The sequence below is a fragment of the Symphalangus syndactylus genome, chromosome 21 (assembly GCF_028878055.3).
Source record: "Symphalangus syndactylus isolate Jambi chromosome 21, NHGRI_mSymSyn1-v2.1_pri, whole genome shotgun sequence".
NCBI lineage: Eukaryota > Metazoa > Chordata > Mammalia > Primates > Hylobatidae > Symphalangus > Symphalangus syndactylus.
In genome coordinates, this window is record NC_072443.2 from 38,523,333 (window position 1) to 38,546,468 (window position 23,136).

The 23,136-nt window shown below is 35.8% G+C and overlaps 1 protein-coding gene across 16 annotated transcripts in view; it reads right to left on the reverse strand.

Moving 5' to 3' along the window:
- The window catches only part of ZBTB20 (zinc finger and BTB domain containing 20), an 833,136-nt gene that overhangs the window by 353,614 nt on the left and 456,386 nt on the right, over positions 1-23,136 (reverse strand). For all 16 annotated transcript variants that reach the window (XM_063630087.1, XM_063630085.1, XM_063630084.1 and 13 more), the window contains one exon: positions 21,968-22,015. The gene's annotated coding sequence lies outside the window, so the exon portion shown is untranslated. The remainder of the gene's footprint in view (positions 1-21,967; positions 22,016-23,136) is intronic.

Genomic DNA, 23,136 nt, shown 5'->3' on the forward strand with positions numbered 1-23,136 from the left:
TAGCAAGCACTAAACTGTACTGAGGGCTTCAGAAAAGCTGGCTTTATTTCCTTACACTTAGAACCCCAAAAAGTTGCTTCCTAGGCAGATACTAGGGAATCACATCTTACTGAGGAGGAAATAAGAGGTGGAATAACTGGATTAGCCTCATAAAGAATGAAAACTCAGTAATTTCTGAGTTGGCAGTATCTTTCACCCTCCTTTTGTCCATTTAAATTTCTAGATTTAGCTTCAAAACACTTGCCTTTTTCTACCTTAAGGGAAGTTCTAGGATCAGGGAGATGGAGTTAGAGAAGGTAGAGATAGTTTTAGGTTTTCACAGCAATTCAATGAAAAACTGCCAAGTATCTCCTACCAAGAGACCACTACTAAAATTTATTTCTAGAACAAGGTGCAGGGAGAAGTTTTCAAAAAGGAGAAAAATAAAAGGTAGAAAGCAGGAATGTTCTGGTACTGTAAAATATTTGGGAAAAAAAATCTAATTTCTGTTCTCAAAATGCTTACTATCTTGCTCTAGAGAAAAACATAAACTCTCTTAAAATAACTGAAGAACAATAAGAAACAGTATAATTAAGTGTAAAAATGGGTGGTAGAAGCAAAATGCTGTGGGGCAGCCATGTGTGTCTTACATCTTTCCAACACAGAGAAAAGAGACAATGGGTCAAATGCAGCCTACTCTAGTCTCTGATATTAGTTTCATTACACAGCTATAATCCCATTACAAAGAACTTGAAGGAACTGTTGACATTTTTTGCTGCCCTGGAGTTTATTGTCTCAAGTATTGCTTGAAATACTAGGCTACATGCAGAGATGTCTGCTCTAATGGTATTTGTTGACCTACATTATGTTAGGGTTAGCCTGAATAAATGGAGAGGAACGCTATGTGGAATCAGTTAGTTAGACTGTTTGTAAGTAGGCGTGCATTATTTTTACCATGTTTTATTATTTTTAACCTAAAGACTAGGCATTTAAAGTAGGGTATTATCTGTAAGTAATCTTGTTGTTACATGAAACAGTAATATTTATTAAAAGTGCTTTTGTAAAGCCCAAAAAGGGGATCTGCAGAGGCAGATTTACTGCATATTTAATGGAGCTTAACCCTCAGGGACCTTCACTTGCACAGCCCCCCTTCCAAGGTCCTGTACTTAACTTTGTAATCATAATTTCGTATTCTTTTTCTTCAAGAGGACCCCCCAAATAGTTTAAGCTTCTGGTAAAATCTTGATCTAGCCTAGGTATAGGGATCCAAACTGATAGTTCTAAAAGGCTGATGCTGAGAAAGATACAAAATGTGCTTTTACAAGGATATCATATCAGTTATATTTTCCAAATATATCTCTCATTGTTGTTGCCCCCCTTCCCTGCAAATAAATAAATGCCTTTTTTTTTTTTTTACCTCACTGTTAAAAGGTTATTAGACCCTTTTAAATAAGATCAGTCTGTTCAGTGACTGGGAATAACCAGAGTGTTAAAAAAAAGATGAAAAATTCAGAGGCAGAAGATAATTTCCAAGAATGAAAAGACATCTTAGAGAGACTCACAAAATGTTTCACTAAAACAGCAATAATTATTATCCATACCTAAGGAGTACACGCATTTGAGAAAAGGAAGGGCATGGAAAGTCTCTCAATACAATTTACAGTAGTACCTACTGAAAAGTGTGGTGAGTTTACAAAGTGTGGGAATTTTTACCACCAGTAACACCACGTGTCTGTTTTTCTGGTTTCTGAAAACCCCAAATAAATCCCACAAGTGCCTCTAAACTTCACCATGAAATTCTCACACTTCTGAGTAAGAAGTTCAGAACAGAATAAAAACTTTGGATGCAGTATGTCTGTCTACAGTTTTTCCTATAATGCCTTGTCCCAGTTTTTGAAGAAAACTGAATAAAAATTAATTCAAGAAAAAAATGAACGAAATTACCCCAAATGGAATATTAAATTGAAAAATAACAGTCAAATTGTTCATAACCACTTCCTGTTAATTTTTTTTCTCTTTTAGAAATGGAGTAAGAATGCTTCAAATAAAAAACGTAAAACCCATCCCATCCCATAAAGGGCCCACTCACGTAAACAGGAAGCTTATTAAAAGAGCTTTTCTTGGTTTCCTGGTAAAATCCAGCTTTTATTTTGGTGGCAGCATCTATTAAGGAGGAGACTCATTTTGTGGGCAGGATGAAAAATTAAACATTGCAAATCCATCAGGTACTTGCTGGATTAGAGTTAGTTGACTGACTTGTTGGCTACAGGGAACAAGGTACTGAAACCAAGGAACAAGCTGCCAAGGAACAGTCCAGCCCTGCCCAAAAGATGATGGTCTTCTCCATCCAGGCAGCACAAATCAACTCGAGGTTCCCAGAGGGCCAGTAGACGCCAGCCTACCTTACTGTAAAGTGTCTCACACGCATATCTAACTGTTCTCTCCTTTCCTTTACATTTAAATCCTGTTGTATTGGCTTCTCTGCTTTCCCTTTCCTGGAAGCATTGTAGCGTAATTAAAAGAGTATGAGTTTTGGAATTTCAAAACTTGGTTTATAGTCCAGCCTCTGCCAAATACTGTGACATGTTACCTGCTTGAGCTGTCATTTTCTGATATGTAGATTGGGACTAACAATTCTTCCTTAATCAGCTCAAGTTTCACAAAATATGGGTAAGCATCATGTGACTCAAAATCAACTGAGGTAAAAATTCAGATGTCAATGGCCCCTTCTTGACTTATTACATTAGAATCTCCATGAGCTATAAAGTCTTGGAATCTGCATTTTAAACTCACTCCCAAGTGATTTCTATAGACACAAAAGTTTGAGAACCCCATCCCACCTTGTCTTGTGTCAGGATTAAATAAAACCACATAGGTGAAACTTATCTGTAAATTGCATATCAAGACATGCTTAGCTGCTCCCAATAGTATCATTTTCCAGATAGCCCAAAGCACCAAAGTAAGGACAGAGGGCCATTTTCCCAAGATCTTTCTTCCAGCTTTTCCCTGCCATGCCAACAGCATTCTTCTTTATCTTCAGGGAGGCAGGGCAGGTTCACTGGGGGTTGGGGTAGAGCTCAGCGCTGTGACACAGGCAGTACTTCTGTAGAATTTCATTTATGTGACTGTACCTACCCCACAGGGTGATATAAGGATTAATTCCTATTTGGTAATTTACTGTGTGTAAAATGCCTTGAGCCCCTTGGAGGAAAGTGCTATATAAATGTAAAATAATTATTACAATAATAATAACCTCGACTATTTAACTGATCAGTGAATTAGCCAGAAGATTTAGGGTGCCAAGGGACGAGGCTGAAACCATTATAAGTAGAAACACTTTACATCATCATATCTCATAACTGTTATCACAAAAAAGGGAAACAAAGGGTGAAAATTAAGATAAATCCATGTTCTCAACTGATTTAAATAACAGAGGATCACTAGTAATGATTCATGAAAGCCAGGAAATGCAAAAATGACAGCTGCATTGTTATTCTAACTCAGCCACATGTCCTGAGGTTTTGTACACTTTGGTCTTTTATTTGTAGGGAAAATATCTCATCAGTGCAACATCTAAAATTTAGCATTATGAAGGCACTTGACTATGCTTTTGCTTAGTTGAAATACGTTCATAATGTATCCCCTATTTGTAGGTAATGATTTCTCCACCTAAAAAGTATTGATATTATTCTATGAAGTTCCAGGTAAATTTTGAATCGGTTGTTTACAATCTGACTCCCCATATACACACCCTAAGAATACACTCTAAGAAAACAATGGTATATTTCTAGATCTAAATTTAGGAAACCAAAATATATACAAGATACCTTTTCTTCCCAGGAAGAAAATGCTTTTGTACATAAACTCACATGAGCTCAACTGTCTTCAGCTCTTACATTTTTTATTTATTTATTTATTAGATTCATGAAGATTCTTCTACCAACAGCTCAAGGGGCTGAACCCAGAACTTTCATATATTGAATGTGAATCACTTCTTAAACCACAGAAAGGAAAATAAAGGGCTATAGAAATCTTAATGGGCAAGCTCCAGATGCTCAAAAGCAATTGTTTAGTTACTCTACTTAGTTATGCATCATTCAAAACACTTTCTAACAATCGGGCAAGAAAGGTTCCTTTGTGAAGAACAGGCTTTGGGGCCTTGGACAAGTTTTAATTCTAGTTGTTTTATAGCTCATACAAAATAGTTGTGGTGCATATGTAAAGAGGTACTGTACTTACATGCAATAAAGTTTGCAGATGAATATTTTGAAAATCAAAGAAAAGAAAACAAGGGGAGGAATGAGCATGTGGTACCTTGCTCTATTTTTAATTATTAACTTGTAGCCTCAAAGATTTCCATTTAGTAAAAACACATGTAAACTACGATGAATGAGTACTAGAAAATAAAGTCAATCAGTATAACTCAAATTATTTTGTAAAATGTGAAATTAAGCTTTAACCTGTCTATGTGGGAGGGTGATGAATAAATGAATGAATGAAGTAAAAAAATCAAAGATACAGAGTTGTAACTGATTTTCTTTGCATGAAGTAGTAAATATTAATATTAGAAATATCTTTTGATTTAGATAAAACTGGCCTTGGGTACATAATACACAACACTGAAAAACATTTCAAATGTGGTATTTGTTTAAATATATACATACATAAACACACATATACACACACAAGTCAAAAATATGGGTGTTCTGGTATAGCTTTCTGCCTTCAAAGGGTCTCTGGAAAAAACAGAAGAAAAGGTATCCTATAAACTGCTTTTGCTGAGGTCACTAGTAGAGAGCAAACCAAGGCAAGTGCTGCCCAAAATAATCTCTATTACAAACATTTTAAAAATCTATCTTTCCTATATATATGTATATATATATATATATATATATATACACAATATTTTTAATTTTTAATTTTATTTTATTTGCTGTATAGCTAACAGCATAGCCAACGCCCTGGTCTTCTAGCCACACTGTAATTTCTTGTCCTTGCATCACAACCCCAGCTGTACTCATCAAAGTGGAAAAACTGACAGCATTGTCTGAAAGACACAGCTTGGGAAAATTGCTCCTTGTAGTTCCCCTGTCAATGAATATTATCATATTTTTCTCATGGATAAGGTTACTGTACTTTTTTTTGCTGGGCGGGGGGTGGGGGGGCTTCTACATACTTAGCTACTAAGCACATTACCATTCCGTTTGTGGAATGGACTAAACGTGACAATGTGAGCTGTAGGGTTAGCATTCCCAACATTCTGTTTTAAAGTTTTTGTGTGTATATCTTTAAAAACAGTATTTCTTTATGTATTCAGAAGAAGTAAAATCACAATTATATTTTATTTGACATTGCTATTTTCTTAAGGAGGGTAACAGAAAAACCAATGGGTGGGCATAAAGAGAAAAAAATCATATGAGGCTACCGCACATATTCTGTTACTGAATTTCTTTCACCTAAATAAATATACAATGGAATGCTCTGAATTGTATGTTTTCTTTTCCCATCATATTAAACTACAGCAAAGTTCTTGGGCTGAAAGTAGAAAAACTGCGCTTTAGTGTTCTAATGACCCACACCTTTCACACATTCACTTCGCTTAAAATTCTAGATGCTAACCCAATAAGAAAGAAACAAATTCGGAGTATTTCAGTCACCAATAACAACAGCAGTAACAATAACAATAATATTAATATTGGTATTAATTAATTAATAATTAATATTAATTAATATTAATACCAGACACTGGTATCTGTTAGGAATTTAGCTGTGCAGGAGGAGATGAACAGTGGACAAGCAAGCACTACTGCCTGAGCTCTGCCTCCTGTCAGATCAGCAGCAGCATTAGATTCTCGTGGGAGCACAAACCCTACTGTGAACTGTGTATGCGAGGGATTGAGTCTGCACACTCCTTATGAGAATCTAATGCCTGATGATCTGAGGTGGAACAGTTTCATCCTGAAACCACCCCCGCCCCTCCAGTCCATGGAAACATTGTCTTCCATGAAACTGGTCTCTGGTGGCAAAAACGTTGGGGGCTGCTGGCCCAGACAATATCATTCATTTTGTTAACTATTGAAAAGAGATGACTGTGTGTCAGGTACATGCCAAATACTGGAAATTTGAAAAATATATATATATATGTGTATATATACACATATATATATATATGCATTGTGGGCCTAAAACTGTCTCATTAAAAGCAGCTAATGATTTAATGTCATTTCATTTACTATCATTTTCTATGTTTACTCTTATAAAAATCAAACTTCTTCCTCTCCCCTTCCTCTCTCTGCCTACTCCTTCTTATTCCTTCTTTTAAATCAAAGTTTTACAGTATTAACTTTACACAGATTTTTGCCCATAAGAAGCTTATATGTTAAGGCAAGGAATCATTTTAATTATATTTACTCTTCATTTTGAGTATATTTCTTTTTCATACCTGACAAAGACTTTTGAAATGACTAAAGAAAGGCAAAGCAATCTGATTCTTTATAAAAAATCTTTCATATGCAATCTTTTGTCTGTAGTATTCTCATAATAGCTTAGAAATTTTAAAAGAAGGTTTTAGCTGGTTTTGTTCTTTTCAAATTGGCAGAATTTGATTTTTTTCCCCTTCACATTTGGATTCACTTTAAAAATCAACAAACAAGAACATAAAAACATATTCAATTTAAAAAATATGCTCTCCATTGGTGCCTTGGCATCATCAACCAGTATCAGCATCACTCCGAAAACCATTTCTATTCTTTTTTTTTAAAAAAAGAGTTTTAAAATGCACACATAAAATGCACTTAAAATTGATCCTACTGTATTAAGGAGAGAGAAAATTTAAGGGCAATGGAGAGCTTTGCTGTAACCAACTCTTCAGTCAACTATAGGATATTGTTAATACTGCCTTCACCTCCACACTGAAGATATAGGTACCATTTTGACTGTGCTTTTGAACAATATATATTTAAAGATTTGAACTGAGTAACTTCCAAGTCAGTAGTTTTCATGTATATGTCACAGAATCATTGCATCTTATATATGACTTTAAGTTGTATTAAGCTGATAATTTCAAAAAGAGAGACTTTCAATGAAAGAAAATTCCTGAAATTTGGTCATTAAATGGTTCAAGTATGTAGAATTACTTAAAATGTAATGCCAAAGAAAGGTATATTGTATTTATCTAGAAAGCATGAGCATAAGAATGACCTCAGAAAATTAGTATAATTTATTATTTCATTAAAGATACATTTCTAGTCCATCTATTATGTGCTAGGCCTTATAATAGACAACAGAAATGCAAAGAACAACAAATGCGATCTGAAAAGTAGTAAAGGTTAGGGAAGATGGGACTAGTAAGAGAGAACAGAGGTGAGAAAATAAAGTGATTATAATTGTAACTGCCATGAGCTGAGGGCATATCATGCATTGAGGTAAGGTCCTAGGTGCTTAATATGAACAAGCCCTGCAAGACAGGTATCATAATCTTTGTCTCACAAGTGGTGTTGGGAAAACTCGCTAGTCATATGCAGAAAACTGAAACTGGACCCCTTCCTTACACCTTATACAAAAATTAACTCAAGATGGATTAAAGACCTAAACGTAAGACCTAAAACCAGAAAAACCCTAGATGAAAACCTAGGCAAAACCATTCAGGACACAGGCATGGGCAAAGACTTCATGACTAAAACACTAAAGGCAATGGCAACAAAAACCCAAAATTGACAAATGGGATCTAATTAAACTAAAGAGCTCCTGCACAGCAAAAGAAACTATCATCAGAGTAAACAGGCAACCTACAAAATGGGAGAAAATTTTTGCAATCTATCCATGTGACAAAGGGCTAATATCTAGAATCTACAAGGAACTTAAACAAATTTACAAAAATAAAACAAATAACCCATCAAAAAGTGGGCAAAGATATGAACAGACACTTCTCAAAAGAAGATATTTATGCGGCCAAAAAACATATGAAAAAAACCTCATCATCACTGGTCAATAGAGAAATGCAAATCAAAATCACAGTGAGATACTATCTCACGCCAGTTAGAATGGTGATCATTAAAAAGTCAGGAAACAACAGATGCTGAAAAGGATGAGAGAAACAAGAATGCTTTTACACTGTGGGAGTGTAAATATAGTTCAACGATTGTGGAAGATAGTGTAGTGATTCCTCAAGGATCTAGAATCAGAAATACCATTTGACCCAGCAATCCCATTACTGGGTATATACCCAAAAGAATTATAAATCATTCTACTATAAAGACACATGCACATGTATGTTTATTGCAGCACTATTCACAATAGCAAAAACTTGGAACTGACCCAAATGCCCATCAATGATAGACTGGATAAAGAAAATGTGGCACATATACACCATGGAATACTATGCAGCCATAAAAAAGGATGACATCATGTCCTTTGCAGGGACATGGATGAAGCTGGAAACCATCATTCTCAGCAAACTAACACAGGAACAGAAAACCAAACACCGCATGTTCTCACTCATAAATGGGAGCTGAACAATGGGAGCTGAACAATGAGAATACATGAACACAGCCAGGGGAACGTTATACACCGGGGCCTATCTGCAGGTCTAGGGCTAGGGGAGGGATAGCATTAGGACAAATACCTAATGTAGATGATGGGTTGATGGGTGCAGCAAACCACCATGGCATGTGTATACCTATGTAATAAACCTGTATGTTCTGCACATGTACCCCAGAACTTAAAGTATAACTTAAAAAATTTTTTTAAAAGACGTGATAAAATAAAAAAAGAATTAACCACACTGCCTTGCCTATTCTTCTATAACAGTATCTACTTCACTCTATTTTATATTGAAGCTATTTATCTCCAAGTTTCCTTCTAGAATCTAAACAGTTAACAGCCTGAAGACATTGACCTTGACTCTTGTCTAAGTTTTACAAACAAAAAAAAGAAGCACACTGCATTGATATACTTGGCCAAGTAATGATGTCCAAATGCTACAATGTCATAATCAGTGCTCAGTAACTATTAGATAAATAAGATAGAGTCATTCACTCAATCATTCTCTCCTGCCTGTTTCATTCATTTAGTAATCTTGTATGCTCATTGAAGAAATTAAAAGCTGCTTTATGAAAATGTTTTCTGTTAATTTGAATAAAAACCTTTACACATCAACTAGTACAAAAGAGAAATCTATTGTTTGACAATGATTGTTACTGAATCAAAAAACAGTGGGGACATCTGCAGGGTACAGATCATGCTAGAGTCAGGGAAAACTGGTGATAAACTGCAGAAAGCCAAGAAATATACCAGCTTACAACTTAGCAGCACTGCCTCCACACAGTTGTTAGGTATTTATTGACTGTCTCACACTAATGCATGAGTGCCTGTGGTAATGGTAAAAGTATATAAATTTACTTGCCCAGAGATACTAATTGTTAAAACAAATACAACAATTTAATGGCAATGCAAGACAAGACAGACTAACATTTACAAAGCCATTTCTTGTTTAGGCAAGATAGTAGACTCTAAACATATATTATCTCATTTAAATTATCATTTAAAAACCCTTAGATTGTTAGTATTTACCCAGTTTAAATAAAAACATAACTGTGCGTATAACTTTTTTTTTTTTTTTGAGATGGAGTCTCACTCCGTAACCCAGACTGGAGTGCAGTGGTGCGATCTTGGCTCACTGCAACCTCCGTCTCCTGGGTTTAAGCGATCCTTCTGCCTTAGCCTCTAAAGTAGCTGGGACTATTAGGCATGTGCCACCACACCTGGTTAATTTTTGTATTGTTAGTAGAGTCAGGGTTTTGCCATGTTGGCCAGGCTGGTCTCAAACTCCTGACTTCAGGTGATCCACCTGCCTCGGCCTCCCAAAGTGCTGGGATTACAGGCGTGAGCCACCACGCCCAGCCTGTAAATCTTAACTAAATTCCCAGAGGCAAAATTATTAGAAGGCTGGGAGCCAGGATTAAAAAACATAAAATCCTTGGCTTTTCCATTTATTTTACATTGCCTCTTCTTAGAATCCACTTCTATACCAAAGCAGTTAAAATCAATGTGGATTTGTATTTTAATAGAAGGGTTTATGGAGTAGTGGGAAAGATAGCAAATAATAACTATGTTTATTGAATACTAGTGTTCCTAACATTTTGAACCTATCCAATCATTTAATCCTACAACAATCTTTTGGAGGTGAGTGCTATTATTATTATTGCCACTTTGTAACAGAGAAACTAAGCCAAAAAGAAGATAAACATTTGAAAAGTCATAAAGCTAGGTAGCCGCTCTGCAGTTGAACTTGACAGCCGATAGCCCACAGAGTTTAACCATCATGCTACATTGCTTCATTAGGTTGAAAGGTTATTAAATGAAATGCTTAAACAAAGTTGTAAGCACATGGCATGGCACCGAGTAGGTCTTCATTAAATGTTAGTCAGTTTCTTTTTTTCTTCAATCTCTAAAATTCTATAATAATAATAATACCTTTATTTTCAAAGTAATTCTGCTTTTTAAAGACTTTACGACATCTGATTTAAATTTCACAAAAAAAGGATGGTGAATGTGGAATAAATCCTCACTAAAATGACACTGAAGATTATTTAAAGGCATAGAATGTTACTCACAACACAGATTTAAGAGACAAAAGTAGAAACAGTGTTCACAGTGTTTTACCAAAAACAAAAAGGGTATATATGCACAGGAAAAAAATTATTAGAAAGGTATATCCCCAAAATTTGAAAACAAATTACTTCTAGACGATTGTGGGGATTTTAATTGTCCTCTTGTAATTTATGCTACGCACAGAATTCTACACTGCCTTTTGTATGCTTTCTATACTAAGAAAAAATAAAAAAGAAGAGTAGTGCTCCTTTTTTGAGATCATAATACTGAGGGGGGAAAAAATCAGTAGAAATGTGTGAGATTTCACCCTCAGTGATGGAGCTGGAATAGAATCTGCACTCTTCATCTCTAACCTACTGTGTTTTATCTGATCCTTATTTTCTATTCAGTGCTTACCATAATTGATGAATTCAAAAGTAATCCATGATGAAAACCCCTGAAGGTGATTAGAGAGACTGTGATTGTAAATGTGGTATCAATCACTAACACAAAATCCCTTATACCTCATCAGGCTTCTTAAGTTGTTTATTCAAGCCATTTGTTTCTGAGTCCAAACCAATAATATTATGTGATAGACCGGATTACTTTCTCTAATTCTTCCCTCCCTCTCTATAATAGAACTTTACATCCATAAACTTTACCATATGACTTCAATGTAACTCTCAGTAGAGTATGTGTTGATGTGGGAGATGGGGTATATATCTGTCTCTTGGCTTTAAGCTTGGTTAAGTGACTTGCTTTGACTAATGAAATATTACTAGTAAACATGAAATGAGCAGAGACTTTAGGTATTTTCTGCGGGAACAAATTCTGTAGTTGTCAATAGTTTGTCTTCCTAGATTCAATGTTTGATAAACTTTTCTAAAAGAAGGAATTTTTTTTTCAGAGAGAAATATAGCTAACATGGAATATCATGTCCTTTTGTACTTACCTGGAGACAAAGTAAAGTATTTGGAAAATTAAGGTACCTTTTGCTGGACTATTCCTCATCCTTTAGTTTCTTCAGTCCAGACTGGGACATTTTGGTTAAAAAGGAGTAGGCTTGTGATGTTAAGGTGATCATCTTGGTCACCATACCCCAGAAAAAATCTTTACGTATCCATGTCTTAGACACTGAGGTACAGAAAGAGAGTTCTGAACTTTCCATTCCATTGTCATTTGTGTTGTGGAGCCTTATTAATCTGTCTCATGGAAGGTGGGAATCAGGCTATGAATGGACAATAATTCATGGGGGGGCAGTCAATAGTAGAGAAGAAGTTGCTGCAAATTGATTAATACAAACAAACCACCCTGAGTACCTGGCTCACTTTAGGTTCTCTCCAAAGGCTTTGGTACAGGCAGTAACTTAGAAGGTAATCTCAGAGGGTAAGACAATAATAAGGATTGGCCAGGATCTCTGAGATTTATACAAAACAGCTCCAGAGGTAGACATTATAAAGAAATAGAGGCTGGAACATCTCTTTTTCCAGCTCTATTCCTCATTTAGTTGAGAGTTTCCCCAGGGCATTAAGTTCCACTTCTGTAAGCCCCACTCTCCGCATCCTGGATTTTTTTAGATCTCCCAGCATTGGAAAAGGTCCTGGGGCAGAAGGAAAAGCATACTTGAGGTGGGAGTCTGGTTTAGCGGAGAACGGCTTCAGGTGCAGCTGAAGGGACCATGACAGCACTGCCTGACATCTCTGAGGGACTATGACAGGATTTTGACAGCCACATCTGCTACAGAAGCCTGTAAAGACTTGGGGTGGGGGCGGTGGTGTATAATATACTGTGTAGTCTGATATTGCATCCTTTAAAGTATGGTCTGGGGAAGGTTAGGCTGCATCTTCTTTATTAAATTATATTCCAAACAAGGTGTCTCCTCTGACTCCTGCATGAAGTCAAACTTTGGGACAGTAAATCATACACTGTCCAGCTAAGAAAAATGACATGTTGTTAATAGGCTTAACTGATTCTCTTGCTATGATGGCAAGATCAGACTTTTAGCAGTGCTTATGAAAATCCTGACATTCATTCACCAATTATTTTCTTCTAGGAGTCTAATATGTATTCATCTTCCCATATTTCAGGGAAGAAATGGTTGAATGACTTTAGGGAGTTTTTTCCCAAAATGCTGAAGCATTTTTGCAGCATTTTGCCATAATGGGGCCTACTGAAAATTTTTCTGACATTCTGAATTCATGGCATTAAGATTTGTGGTGTTGTTTTTGTATCTGGTTTGTATTTATTTTTGTTTTTATTAAAATATAGGAGAAATTGGGACAGGTTAAGAGTTGCACCTAAATGTATGAAGCTTGAGGTCTTTGAACATAAATGAATTAGATACACAGAAAGTTATTAAGACCTTTAAGCATTTGTAAACATTTCATCATTGCTGACAATATCGATTTACTTTAGTTAACCCTGCCTGAGCAGCTCCTGCATTGCTACAAGGATGAAGGTGGGGTTATTTAAAAATTTACCAAGCTGAAGGAGTTTTCTGGAGAAAATTGGTTTGGGGACTCAGAGCATAAGGATAAACAATGGACACTTTTATGGTTACAGGAGAGGAGTTGATAAACCCCTCATTCCTCTGATGTAATGTATAAAGGAAAATATTGTATTCCTGGTCCTCACAAATGGGGTGGTGGCAGGGTAGGTAGGTTATATGAACACACATGTCTTCCCTTTGACAATGAGTGGGCAAGCCTTTAAAAAAAGGTCTGAAAAAATAAAGAGCCCTGGGGACCATTTAGGCTCTATCAGTGAGTTCTATCCTGAGATATCAGATCCAGTTGCACAGAATCTAAATGTCAATATTTACAAAGCTCTTTCCATCTTATATCCCGCTTCCTTTTTCTTTTATGCTCTTTCTACCCCTTTTCCTTCCTCCCTATTCCCTTGATCTCCTACATCATTCTGTTTTCCCATTTGCTCTCATTTCCTAACAACCCCCATCCCCATTAGTCAGTCCAAAATCTGTTCATCCTGCTATAGGCTTCAGTGATGGAAAAGAAAGGGCCCCAAACAAAGCCACCATCCAAAACAAGGAGCTCCAGAGGGTGGTGAATTGGTGATTGAGGTAAAGCCTGGGGACTGAGAATGTTCGCCGCTCTGGAGGTTCTTAGCCCGAAAAGTGATTAGGCATCAGCAGGCTTGATAGCTGTATCAAGCCTCATGATTTCAAAGCTTTCATGAGCTGACAAGGACTTGCTAATTTCAAACTTTCTAACCAATTACAATCACAAAGAACTCAGGACAACAATCAGTGAGCAAAATGAAACTGCTGGAGTGAAGCAGCCCTCGGCAGGTTTCACTCTTGTAGCTCTGCTACGCAATGTGCAGCTGGGACTCTGCTTCAATAAGTAAATAAAAATACATTATAAAATACAAACATACACAATGGATCCCACTTGCTGTCTTGTTCCCAGTAAAGGGGTATGTACGAACGCTGTCTTGCATTCATTCAGTCCATTAATTTCTGATGGCGTTAATTAAAAACTTTTGATGATGGTTTGAATGGAAAATACCTCAAACAGTGTTTCCTTTATTGAAACACCAAGTTCCAAGTCTTGGATTATTAGGTTAAGCTCTGTCAGTAGTGAGACCAACATAAATGCTTTTCATACCATATGCTTTGACAAAAGAGAATAGTAATATTAATAATAAATAAATGAAAAGGAAGAAGAAAAAGTGTTTAGATTGAAAACTCCTTTACTTCACCAACCTGTTTTTTTAAGGACTAAACTGAAAATCCAGGTCCCTGAATGTAGAACATATAATTTAAAAAAAAAATCTTTTTTCAAATCTTTATAGAACATTCAAATCACCCAATGTTCCAGGACCTGAATTTTTTATATTTTAAAATGAAGAAAGCTGCTTAAAATAAGTGAATCAGCTGCTAAGTGATTTCTCTCTGTCTTTTCCTCTACTCTCTCTTTAAAAAGACTAGAAAATGCTTAAAATGGTATATGCAATTGATATGTGCAGCTTAAGGAGCTTAATATAATTACTGAGGACTCAGACTTTCTATTTAAAAATAGGATAGGGTAGGGTAATAGAAACTCTGAGTGGTGAGTATTCATCCCTTGTGACGGTGAGGTGTGGGAAATGTTTCCAAATGTTTAATCCACTGAGCAAGGTAAGGAGTGAGAAGCAGTTATTCACAGAATTTGGTGTCCTTCTGAAAACCTAGGGAAGCCTAGGAAATCCAGAGAACAACTGAGGAGGATAGTATGAGAGATGCTGTGCAAGAAACAAGCAAATAAAATACCCATTTCTTCAATCCAACGCTTTTGTGAAGTACTAAGCAAACCACCAAAACATTGATTGATTTTTAAGACTCTTCTCTAATTTTATTTTTTAATTACTCTTCCCTTTGTGTATTGGGGTCTGAAGCCTTGGGCACCCATTCTGAGAGGTCCTATAAATGTGTCTCACATATGCCCCTTTCTCTTTTGTTTTCTAATATACCTTTCTCTATCATTTTTCATTTCCCAACCTGTTTATTCTCATTGTCTGCAACGTCATCTGAATCCTTGAAAAACCACAAGACTTTCTCTTTATTCCCCCTGAAGGCCTTCATCACTCTTGTTCTTGTTTTGATCTACGTATCTCTAACGAGAATGAAGTTCTCCATAAAGTCTAAGCAGTTTGGCAGAACTTCTTTCCTTCCCTCCCTAACCGCAGGCTGTATTGACCTCACCCTCTTGGATCAGTTTGCTAAAATGGCCTCCAAACTTTATGTGATATGATAGTGAACCTTCAACAACAACAACCACAATAACAACAACAACAACAATAACAAGAGCAACAGAATAACTTCAGTGTAAGGCATGTGAGAAAAATACGCAGAGTAATAGAACTAAAACTCCATAAGGGAAATGGGCCTGAGCAAACCACAACATGGTTTGTTAACAAAATGTATGTTATTTGTTAACAAAATGTATGATTTTTCCCCAGAGTACATTGATAGAGGATATTGCCTACAAAGGACCAGTAAATGTAAATTAACTAACAGATATGTAGCAAATGAATGCATTTAAAGATGATTTCCAGCTGAAATGATTTTTTTTTTTTTTTTTTTTCTGGAGACCAAGTTTTTGTTAAACTTAATCCTTACTCTCTTTCCTTTCCAGCAGCAGAAACATCTGGTCGGTTTTAGATTCCCCTTGGATTTCCAACTTCAAAGGGAATTATAAAGAATAACAAATTCATGTACCGGCACTAAAAAAAAATTAGAGCAGCAGGAGAGAATGGTAAAATTGTCCTTATTTGACTGCTAGTGACAGGCGCCACAGGCAGAACCATGAGAAAAGACAAAGGCAAGATCACCAGTTGACAACCAGAGTTCCTGCAAGAGACTGAATCTTTGGCTACATGCAAATATGCACAGGGCCCTTAACAATCCATAAGGAGATTTACTTGCTTAAGGAAAATAAATAGGTAAATAAATAAAAGGAGTTGAAAGGTAAAAAAAAAAAAAAAAAAAAAGAAAGAAATGAGTTCATGTTTGCCTGTCACATAGTTTGTTGAAATAATAACAAATAAACCAATAAATGTTTGTTGAAAGAATGACCTCGAAATAATTTTAAAGATCCACTTAGCCCCTTGGGTTTTATTTGATTTAAAGAAAATTGTGAGAGTTCTGATTCTACAAAGGGCTGGATAAGTCATCCAAGAAATAATACAGGCCCTTAAGAGTCACTAAACTTGGATCTCCAAAGGTCTTAAAAGTAGTTTCTGTTTCTTCTTTCGCTCCGGATCCTTATTATCAAAAGATGTGACCAGAAATCAAAGTCTTCCCAGTGGCCGGGCACAGTGGCTCACACCTGTAATCCCAGTACTTTGGGAGGCCAAGGGAGGTGGATCACTTGAGGCCAGGAGTTTGAGACCGGCCTGGACAACATGGTGAAACCCTGTCTCTACTAAAAATACAAAAATTAGCTGGGTGTGATGGCGTGCATCTGTAATCTCAGCTACTTGAGAGGCTAAGGCATGAGAATCACTTGAACCGGGGAGACAGAGGTTGCAGTGAGCCAAGATTGCACCACTGCAATACAGCCTGGGTGACAAAGTGAGACTCCATCTCAAAAAAACAACAAAACAACAACAACAAAAAACCAAACTAACTGTTCAGTACATGCTCAGTACTTGGGTGATGGGATCATTCATACTCCAAACCTCAGCATCACATAATATACCCAGGTAACAAGCCTGCACATGTATCCTCTGAATCTAAAATAAAAGTTGAAAAAAAAAAAAAAAAGAAATTTGTAATTGTGTCAAGTTGTGTTTGACATCACTTTATAGAAATGGATTTATTCTTCTCCTCTATCATTTTCTTAGCAAAACTGAAACACACTTCTAGAGTGCAGGTCTTGATATAATCAGACATGAGAAAATGAGAACAGTTAGAGAAAATACAATTTTGCCATTGTAATTACCTCTTACAAACAGCCTTTCCTCTTTCCTGTTTTATGTGCAATGTGTACAGCAACAACAATAAAAATAAACAAAGACATGATTAACCAATCAACTTGTTTCTCCAAAGAGAGAAATAGTTAAGGGCTAAAGTGCCTTTCAATAATTAATTATAAGAGTCTTTAAATGTAGTATTCAGAGGTTACAGATTTCCATACTACAAATACTTAGGTTGATTCACAGAGTGGCCATAAAATACCCAGAAAGCAAATTACTTTTGACCAAAATGTATACACCAACAGTATGGTTAGGAATGTTTTCACAGAAGAGGACAGAACATACAGAACCAGTTCTTTATGGAGCCTAGCATAGTGTCTCATGGACCAATCCACATAAGATAAGACCATCTACAGAGCATATTCTTCATATCACAGACTCTAGGTAAGAAGAAAGTATTCTTTAGGTAAGAGGAGAAAAACAAGTGAAGATTTCTTTCGTTAACACTTCCACCATGAAAGGAATGAGTTGACTACAGAACCATTTTCTTGAATATTTTTGTCTTGAGTGGGGTTTTTATCCTTCGTTCACCACCCTAGATAGAGCAGAATCACCAGAGTTATCTCATTACGGTAATGTCATAAATCCCATCCTATGGCAGTTGTGCATGATCCTGTGTTATGCATCCAATAAAGTTTATTCAGAAAATATGTCAGCTTCATTAAACAGGGATCTGATGATCTGAACAAACCACTTATCTTGCTTTTGTGACATGTATTGGTATCCTTAGGTCTAAAATGAAAATCTTGGTTGGTGGGGGTATTTGCCAAGGATTCCCTGCCTTATGTAAGCAGAATCATCTAATCACAATTCTGAGCTTAACTGGGGGGGAAGGAGGTGGAAGGTGTATTGTACTAGTTCTAAGAAATGTCTTACAGCTTGAGGATACGTGAGGTCACAAATGTAACAACAGTTGAACTAGCACCAAGAGCCAAAGAGGCCAATGATAAGGAAACCTGAAGCAAGAGAAAAAGGTGTACGTGTACATACACCAAGAAGCAAATGCTATCATTAATAATAATAATTGTTATTACAGCTATTACAATGATGAGGCATTCATGGTTCACTTGGGTGAAATATATAATACATAAGCTAGAAAGAACCGTGGGTAAACTTATGGTTCTTTTTAAAAGGCAGTTTATATTCTAGGTTTATGTGATATGAGACACATAATTTAATACCACATGTAAGAACAGGATGCTGAAAGAAGTGAAGAAGACTTGCAGCTTTAAAATAGTATAATGGCTAGTTCCTACCGGTCTTTACTTGTGACATCTGCCTTAGCCAAGCCATCCAATATAGTTCTAACCTTTTCTGATATTTTAATGATGATGACAGGCCCAGAGTAAAGGAGACGAAATAATCAGAAGATTCAGAGGGGAAAAAGAAATAGAAAGAAAAAAAAAGAGTTTGTATTGTTTATACCATCTAATTTGACAAATTTTATATATGCTCTCTGTTTGCTTGGGATAGTTTATTGCTAATGTTATGACTTTCTCTTTTTTTTCATGTGCTTTGCTCTACCAGTTTTGGCTGAAAATATTTTGTATATGTCCATACTGTAAACCCTCATATTTTTCTAGAGATTTAGTGTGGTGGGGAAACTTTTTTTTCTTCCCCAAGGGTCAGGCACATCAATATTCTAGCTACTCACTTTCGAGGCCAATGGAAAATGTGCTCCTAAGATTAAATAGACCTGAGTAACACATAAATTCAGTTTATACTGATGCAGTATGTTGCATACTTACATCCTGAATTTCTGATGATTGTAATACACCTGTTGAACAACACATCACTACTGAATAGTCACTGACCTACAATTCAAAGACAGTGAGACAGCACAAGACTACAGACACAGGTTCTCTACAGATAGCCTGATTTGTACAGAGCATTCCTCATCTGTGGAACTCTGTGTGGAAAGGATCTAGGCCAGCCATGGAAAGCTGGCTCATAGAGGGTTGTCTAAAATATTTTTAGAATAAACTAGAGCAATAATACAAGCACAGAGAGCCCCTTTGTTATACAATGCATAATTTCTTTCCCCCCAAACAGGGTGTTTAAAAATATGATTCAGATTTTTATTACATAATTCCCCGTTTTACATATTTCTAAATGCCTCACATACCCATCACATGTTTTCCATGTCTGCCAATAACCTTAATTAAAAATTATAAACTTTTAAAGCCAATGTTACATTTGATTTAAGCAGATTTGCCGTATTTATCTGGTATTGGTTGGCTGCAGCCAGACTGGAGTTCTAAGTAATCAGGGGACTATGCTTTCCTTTCACCTCAGGTAAGAAATTGTATTCAACACACGCTTAAACCCAACAATAAGTATAATTAATGCTGTATAGATCTGGCATGCAAATTAGCATCCTAAATTTGAGTCAAGTAAAAAAAGTACCAAAAGAAAATAGTTCCCCCAAGAAACCTAGCCAAATCTGTGAAATATTTCTCTAGGCAACCAAATTGCCCTGTGGCTAAGATGTGTCTAAGAATATCAGGAAACTCACTGATGAGATTTTACAATCAATTGTTACATGTTAGAAAATATGATGTCAGGATACTATGAAGAAAAGTACTACTATATATAATAATGATAACTATTTATCTGAATAGTTTTTAACATTAACATGTAAAAAATATCCCGATGGATCTGAAATAATGATGTACTAAATGCTACAATGTCTGGGGTTTGCTTCAACATAACATGGCGATATAGTGAGAAAATAACAGGCCATCAGTTAGTCATTGTGCAAGCTGGTGATGAGTACATGGGAGTTCATTATAGTAATTTGTCTATATTCATGAATTTAAGATTTTTTATCATAAAAAATTTAAAAACATATACTGATTTGAACTTTTATTCGTTTATTATTTGTTGACTGATTCATTTACTGTTTATACAAGGTATTATTGAGATATAAATAATAATAATAATAATAATAATAATGCTTTTGTTGGGCATTTGGTTAAATGGGCTATTCCTCTTCAGGAATATTATATATTTATTTTAAATGTTTATAAGGTCTATGTAATTACATATTTCTTAGGTTAAATTTTGAAAGCAGGACACAAAATTATATAGAAAGTATGACATCATGTTTAAAAAATATATCCTCAGGGGAAAATGAGAGTAAGGAAATATATCAAATGGTTATTAATGATTGGATTTAAATTATAGAAATAATTACTTTAATTTTTCTTCATTTTACTCCTATGTGTTTTTCTAAATTATTTTTAATGAGCATGTATCATTTTAAAATGAAAATAAATATTTATTCATTAGTGGAAAAGATATGCTCTCCTTTCCCAAGGAGCTTTTCATTTACTGAAACAGAGAAACTGCAAACACACAGCATTGCCCAGATAGTTTAAATCTCCATACCTAGAAGGGAAATACACCCACAGGAAAACAAACGTCAATACAGATTTTATCTGATCATAGAAACATAAAGAGCTTTCTCTGTGTTGGATAGCAATAGGGAAGAAACTGGCTTGTTTGCAAGCCAGCAAAAGCATGAAATTCAGTCCTTTTTGTGATGAGATCATTTTGTGATAAATGCAAAAGGAGCGACAAATTAAAGTTACCAAATAAGCCTTTCCCTTGAGCTCCTGAGGCTTACACTAATATGAGTTTCTTTTGGGGTAGCATAGCAAGTAAAGCATGGGAGTGGGGAGGGAGGCGGAGCTACAATCCCGAATGCTCCTGGCCTTCACTGGTGAGATGGATATGCTCAGAGAGACAGAGATAGATGTGCAACAGAATCAGAAACAACAACACAGTGACAACTATGGATTATGCACAACGGATATGGAAAGTCTCTGTTAGAAACCTATCTTTATTACCCCAAGAGATTATTTCCCTCAGTTTATGCACATTCATACAAAGCAAAGTCAAGAGTGTAACTTTTAAAGGTTTGGATGAATATGATGTTCATGACTAAACAGGCCTAGATGGAGCCAGGCAGAACACAGTTAGATGCCAGGCAAGTCACCCTTTTCCTCCTCCTCCCTCTCCAGTATATTTGCCAGTGCATTTCAATGCAGGTCAGCCTCTAGCAAAGTCAGCTGTTTCAAGCTCTGATTGGATAATACTTTATCTACACACCCTCAGTCTTGACCTGCACTCTTCTCCCAGTCATTGAAATATCAAGAATTCTAGAAGGCCACAATATCAATCTTTTTGAAACTTAACAAACTTTACAAATTTTCACTACAAGACACCCAGAAAAATCTTCAAGCCTATGCGTACCTGTAGCCCTGGTCTTGGTCCTCTTACTTAACTGGTAAAAGAGGATAGCCTTATTTATGTCTTTGAAGGGTATTTTCCTTTTCTGCTTGTTGGTAAGTGCAAGAGCAATCATGTCTGATTTTAAGATTGATCCAAATGAAGCAAATGCATTTCAAATTTACAGAATACCATAGAATACTAATGGGTAGTTCAAAGTATCACTAAATGTGTTTGGAGGGTTTTGAGTTTTTTCAAAACATACAATGTTCCACACAGGAAACATCAGTGCCCAACTTCACCCTATCACTCTTTCTGTCCACTCAGGAGTCTCCTTTGGAAATATATCTCTCTGGAGGATCTTCCAAACAAGTCCTTTGAATACTTCCATCTTGTTTAGCAGAGTCATTCTAAAATATTTGTCAAAATCTGTGATAATAGGTTCTGGAGATCATGTTTCTTATTCTTCTAAATGCTGGTATTTCAAATGAACAAATAGGATATTAAAGATCTGTCCTTTACCAATGTCAAAATATGTCCTGTCAAAATTTAGTATTGCTAAAGTTTAGACCCAAAGACTCACCACAGCCTTTGGATCTCATATTTTCTGAGGTTCATGGAAAGATATTTGACTTCTTTGCACCTCAATATTTTGGACTGCCATTTAGAGATAATGAGAGTTACTTACCAGACAGCAATGTCATGAGGAATATCCTGTTAGTAATGATGAAACATTCTGAAATAAAAAGAGTACGGGTAAGTGTTAGGTATTTATTTTAATAAATGTATGACAACATGGTAATCATAGAAAATAACCTATTTATTCCTCACTTTGGGATACTAAGTGGTAGTATATAAAAAGTAAAGGATGTTTCCCTTTGGGAATGGAAATAGAATTGTGCACTAAGAAAGTAGCTTTCGTAACTGCCTGCATGTTTAAGGTCTCTAACCAGTTGCAACCAGTTATGAATGACTTGCTGCCCATTTCTGCAATTCACTGTAACTTGTGTTGAGAAGGTTATGCTTTATGGTTAATTATCCATGGTCTGTTTAAAAAAATAAATCAAACCATTGTAAACCACTAGGATTTGCAGCTCCATCTGAACTTTACTGTAATTTTGATCAAACATTTTGTACATAAAAACAAACTGGTTTCTCTTTGTTTTTAGTTGTTTGTTATTTGTGTTATAAATATTGTGGCAATGGTGGGAGAATAAGCTATGGATTATTTACCCTCGGTTTCATGAGTTGTGAGTTATTGGCCTTATCCTCCTTTTTAAGTATAAATAAATGTATAGTATTATATTCCACGTCCTGTAAGACAAATGGAACGAGTGAACTGAAACCTTTTAGATCCAAAATCTTTTATGCAAAGTCATAGAACAACAAAACAAAACCCAAATTAACATTTAAAAAGCTTCTACTGTGGAGCAACAAAGTCTTTAAATATTACATAATCTGCATTTTAAAAATTGCTCATCTAACAGGCAGCAGTCTATCCATCATTCTACAAGCTTTTCAATGCCTTTAACATTTAGAAGTTACAGGTGGTTTTCCCACAGATCACCCAGCACCCCCAATACCACTACCACAATGAAAGCCTTGAAAATGGGCGGCATGATTACTTTAAGCCAAAACTGATTTAGAAAAATCAGGAATTCGTGTAGCTAAAACTAATGAAACACTATATAAAAGAAGAACCCTATAGAATTTTTTATAGTTACCATCCTAGGACCTATATAAACAAAAGAAGTCCAAAAACAATTGTCCAGAGAAAATGAGAAAAGCCAAGATTCAAAGGACCCTGTGGCAGAGTGCATGAGGAGTATACTCGATAGCTAGAATCATAAGTATCTA